Genomic DNA, 5877 nt, shown 5'->3' on the forward strand with positions numbered 1-5877 from the left:
GAAGACTACAAAATGCCCGGAGGTAGCCAGGCGGCCGCGGGTAGGGAACGCTTGCAGGAAGTCGGGGAGCAGACACGTGGAGCTGGGGACAAGAGAGTTTTGGGCACCGAACTTGCGGGGAGCTGTCTGCCGTTGCAACTTTTTTCCCTTGGCTGAAGATTTGACTGGCTTTTGTTTTGTTGTAGCAAGTGTCCTGGGAAGGGATCTTACTGAGGGATGCTGCTGCTAAATTATTATTTGTACCCCACCCATCTGGGTTGCCCCAGCCATTCTGGGCGGCTTCCAATACTAAAACTTCTTATGTACCATAAATTTAAAGCATATTATTTTCCCACGGGGGATGTTGGAAATTCTGGTTTACCACCCAGAGAGCTAAAATTCCCAACGCTCTTCACAAACTACAGTTCCCAAGGTTCTTGTGGTGGGTAAAATTACGTGCCTGATCACACACACAGCATAATGAGATGGTTGCATGTTGAGGTGCTACCAAGTCAGAACTATTAACTGGCAGGGGTTGTCCAAGGTCTCAGGAGGGGTTGGAGTATCACAGTGATGAATGTATTCTTAAATAAGTAACTCCTGGATGTTTAAAACAGAAGTGGCAAGATACCTTTCTCCTGGTATGCTAGCTTTTTACTTGCTGGAAGATGTCTGTGTAGGTCAGTGTTCAAAAAAGGTACAAACAAACACAAACACAAGCTCTAGTCTGAAGCAGCATATTTCACCTCATCAGGGTAGTAATGCATGTGTAGACCAGGGACTCCTTCAGACAACCAGATCTGTTTGCATAAAGCTTAAGCAGTGTTTAGGCCAGGGGTCAGCAAACTTTTTCAGCAGGGGGTCGGTTCACTGTCCCTCAGACCTTGTGGGTGGTCAGACTATACTTTGGAAAAAAAATATGAACGAATTCCTATACCCCACAAATAACCCAGAGATGCATTTTAAATAAAAGCACACATTCTACTCATGTAAAAACACGTTGATTCCCAGACTGTCCGTGGGCCGGATTTAGAAGGCGATTGGGCCGGATTCGGCCCCCGGGCCTTAGTTTGCCTACCCATGGCTTAGGCCATAACTGGGCTTTATGGAGTTCTGATCTGTTTGTAGGTTGGTTATACAGCAACAAGCTTTCAGCCTGATTTGCTTGTGTGGTGTTGATAAACCTTCCCATTATCAGTTGTTCAGCCCACACTTCTCAGTGCATGCCTGTCTCCTAACTGCTAAAAGTCTGCTTTTTAAAGAAAAGTTTATTTGTTGCACCAGAGTAACAGTGCTAAATTTTCAGTAAGTGCTTGAACCCCTCTCACAAAATAGTGACTGTGTGGGGCCACCCCATGTCTGACTGAGCAGACAAGAAGGGAAAGTGAATACATGTGATAATGAAAGTTGAACTTTGAGGGTGTGGACCAGGTCGCCACTGTTAAGAAAGAAGTAGAACATGGGGATGGAGTTTTTACTTGGGAGGTAAGGGTAAGGAACACAGGCAACTATCTGATATGGGACATACAATTTCTACATCTAGCTCTTTGTCATCAGCTTGCAGGGAAAGCATTTTGCATCATTTGCAACGTGATCCATTTAGCTGGAGATGCCAGGCATTGAATCTGTCACCTATTGCATTCAAAGTATGTGCTCTACCTCTGAGCTATGGTATTGAGCCTGTTGTCGAAGGAGACATTACATTGAGAAGCAAGTCAGGTCCATCAGGTCAGTTTTAACTGCTTTTAATATTGAAAATTGGAACCTGCTGGAAATTGGGACCTGCTGGAAAATGCTAGAACTGGAAAGTAATGTTTTCGGTTACTGAAATTGTCAGCTCTGTTGTGTGTGGCACGCACACAGATGTTGTGGTTCCACTTTAATTTTACAACATAGGTATGGGAATTACAGCAAGCTTCAACCCCACCCCAAAACCCCAGTCATCAAACCACGTGTCAGAACTCATCAATTACACAAACAGGGATCCCCTAACACCATGTTCCCTGGCTCATGCTTATTCATTTGCCTTCTGCGTCACCAGTAGACTTTTCAATGAGGCTTAATGCTGTTGATGGTAGTTGGCAGTGAATGGCAGAGCTCTATATCTGGTCCATGGGCCAGACATTATCCCCATCAAGGCCTCTTATCCACAGGCTACACTCTTCAATGGTCCTGCTCTGTGCCCTCCAGCACTTTTGCCTGGCTAGAATATATCCTTGAACTGTGGCAATACCTTTTCTCTTCCTGGATGAGGCTAGATAGAGAGATGTATCTGTGTGGTGTGGCTATATGTAGAAACTTCTGGTCTTGGTTCCCAAATGGCTTGGCTCCCGAACAAATGGGTTCCTGAACTCCACAAACCTAGAAGTAAGTGTTCCAGTTTGTGAACGTTTTTCGGAAGCCAAATATCTGACACGGCTTCCGATTGAGTGCAGGAAGCTCCTGCAGCCAATCAGAAGCCGCGCCTTGGTTTTCAAAGAGTTTCGGGAGTTGAACAGACTCCTGGAACGGATTAAGTTTGAGAACCAAGATTCCACTGTACAGGAATGTGCCCCCCCCTAAAAAAATAGGTTACCCATGATATAATGAGTCCCTAAACAGATTCTCCACTCCTGGTATATGGGCTATAGTTCTTTCTCATGGGTTTCATAGAATTGTAGAGTTAGAGGGGACCATGAGGGTCATCTACTCCAGCCCCCTGCAGTGCAGGAGTCTTTTGCTCAATGTGGAGTTTGAACCCATAAACCTGAGATTAAGTGTCTCGGCCCTCTTTTGAAGGATGGCATTCTTTGGGCTTCTGCAGCAGGGGGGCAATGGGGTTAGAGTGTGAGGATAAAAGTGGAATGTTTGGAATGTGATGCGAATTTTCATAGAATCATAGAATCATAGAGTTGGAAGAGACCACAAGGGCCATCGAGTCCAACCCCCTGCCAAGCAGGAAACACCATCAGAGAACTCCTGACATATGGTTGTCAAGCCTCTGCTTAAAGACCTCCAAAGTAGGAGACTCCACCACACTCCTTGGCAGCAAATTCCACTGTCGAACAGCTCTTACTGTCAGGAAGTTCTTCCTAATGTTTAGGTGGAATCTTCTTTCTTGTAGTTTGGATCCATTGCTTCGTGTCCGCTTCTCCGGAGCAGCAGAAAACAACCTTTCTCCCTCCTCTATGTGACATCCTTTTATATATTTGAACATGGCTATCATATCACCCCTTAACCTCCTCTTCTCCAGGCTAAACATGCCCAGCTCCCTTAGCCGTTCCTCATAAGGCATCGTTTCCAAGCCTTTGACCATTTTGGTTGCCCTCCTCTGGACACGTTCCAGTTTGTCAGTGTCCTTCTTGAATTGTGGTGCCCAGAACTGGACACAGTACTCCAGGTGTGGTCTGACCAGAGCAGAATACAGTGGCACTATTACTTCCCTTGATCTAGATGCTATACTCCTATTGATGCAGCCCAGAATTGCATTGGCTTTTTTAGCTGCCGCGTCACACTGTTGGCTCATGTCAAGTTTGTGGTCAACCAAGACTCCTAGATCCTTTTCACATGTACTGCTCTCAAGCCAGGTGTCACCCATCTTGTATTTGTGCCTCTCATTTTTTTTGCCCAAGTGCAATACTTTACATTTCTCCCTGTTAAAATTCATCTTGTTTATTTTTGCCCAGTTCTCTAATCTGTCAAGGTCGTTTTGAAGTGTGATCCTGTCCTCTGGGGTGTTAGCCACCCCTCCCAGTTTGGTGTCATCTGCAAATTTGATCAGGATGCCCTTGAGTCCATCATCCAAGTCGTTGATAAAGATGTTGAATAAGACCGGGCCCAAGACAGAACCCTGTGGCACCCCACTAGTCACTCTTCTCCAGGATGAAGAGGAACCATTGATGGAACCATTTGGGTTCGGTCAGTCAGCCAGTTACAAATCCACTGAGTGGTAGCATAGTCAAGACCGCATTTTACCAGCTTCTTTACAAGAATATCATGGGGCACCTTGTCAAATGCCTTGCTGAAATCAAGGTAGGCTACATCCACTGCGTTCCCTTCATCTACCAGGCTTGTAATTCTGTCAAAAAACGAGATCAGGTTAGTCTGACATGACTTATTTTTCAGAAATCCATGCTGACTATTGGTGATCACAGCATTCCTTTCTAGGTGCTCACAGACTGTTTGCTTAATGATCTGTTCCAGAATCTTCCCTGCTATTGATGTCAGACTGACTGGGCGGTAATTATTTGGGTCCTCTCTTTTCCCCTTTTTGAAAATAGGGACAACATTTGCCCTCCTCCAGTCTGCCGGGACTTCGCCTGTTCTCCAGGAATTCTCAAAGATGACTGCCAGTGGTTCTGAGATCACATCTGCCAGTTCTTTTAATACTCTTGGATGCAGTTCATCTGGCCCTGGAGACTTGAATACATCTAAACTAGCCAAATATTCTTGTACTATCTCCTTAGTTATTCTGGGCTGTGTTTCCTTTGCTGAATCATTTGCTCCAAATTCTTCAGGTCGGGCATTGTTTTCTTTATCGGAGAAGACTGAGGCAAAGAAGGCATTGAGTAGTTCAGCCCTTTCTGTGTCCCCTGTTTGCATTTCACCATCTTCTCCTCTGAGTGACCCCATTGTTTCTTTGTTCTTCCTTTTGCTACGAACATACCCATAGAAGCCTTTTTTGTTGCTTTTAACCTCTCTAGCAAGCCTGAGTTCATTCTGTGCTTTAGCTTTTCTGACTTTGTGTCTACACGTGCTGGCTATTTGTTTGAATTCCTCTTTGGTGGTTTCCCCTCTTTTCCATTTTTTGTACACATCCTTTTTTAATCTTAATTCAGTTAAAAGTTCTTTAGATAGCCACCCTGGCTTCTTTAGGCACCTTCCATGTTTCCGTCTCATTGGTATTGCCTGACGTTGTGCTTTTACTATCTCCCTCTTAACAAACTCCCAGCCATCATGAACTCCCTTTCCTTTTAGTATTGTTGTCCATGGGATCTCACCCAGCACTTCCCTAAGTTTTATGAAGTCGGCTTTCTTAAAGTCAAGAAATTGAGCCCTAGTATGCTTGGCTGCTTCTTTCCGCTGTATAGTAAACTTCAGAATTTTGTTTTAATTTTATTAAAAACCAGGACTGAAGTAGCATTGACTACTTGAGGCTACATTTAGACAAAGAGAATTCTTATGCTTGGTAGCAAAGAAGGAAGGGGGAGATGATGGGGTGGGGGATAAAAGATGTAGTACCAAAAAAAGAGAGAGTCATACACCAAGGTGTATTCCAGTAAAGTTAGTGCTTTCTTACAAAGATAAAAATATGGGTACAGGAGGCAGGATGAAGTGCAGGTTGCAGAATATTTTTGCAGTGTTTTCAGTCAAATATGAAGTGGTGGATATTCTGCAAGAAATATATTTCTAGTTTGAAGGTATTTAGAATTCTTGGGGGTCTTTTCTCCTACCCTTTTCTTCAAGCAGGCTTTTTTTTATTCATACTAACTTGATTTGACTTTTTAAATGAATATTTTGTGCTAGATCAAGGCATGTGTTTTTGTGCAGTATCTTTCTGACTGTAAGTTGTGAGCAGGAATTGTCTTATTTATTACTGCTTTTATCGATCTTATGCAAGCCTCTGTGGTGGTTCTTTCCACTGGGGAACAGGGTGGAAATACTTTGTATACCTGTATCTCTGCACATGCGCCTGCATAACGAACATGAGGGTCAATTTGCATAACAATTTTTCTGCTATAAAATGACTTCAGTGTAGAATGATTTCATGGCAAAATCCATGTGTTATTGGGAATAGTTTTCCACATCATCCGCTGTCAACAGGTCCTCATCAAGTCTTTGTAGCCTTGAAATACAGATCTATGTCCTGAAGCAATGAGCCTTAGTAGGAGGCTATCTGCCAGCAATACAAGCCCCTTA

This window comes from Podarcis vaucheri (assembly GCF_965113315.1).
Source record: "Podarcis vaucheri genome assembly, chromosome: 8".
Lineage (NCBI taxonomy): Eukaryota > Metazoa > Chordata > Lepidosauria > Squamata > Lacertidae > Podarcis > Podarcis vaucheri.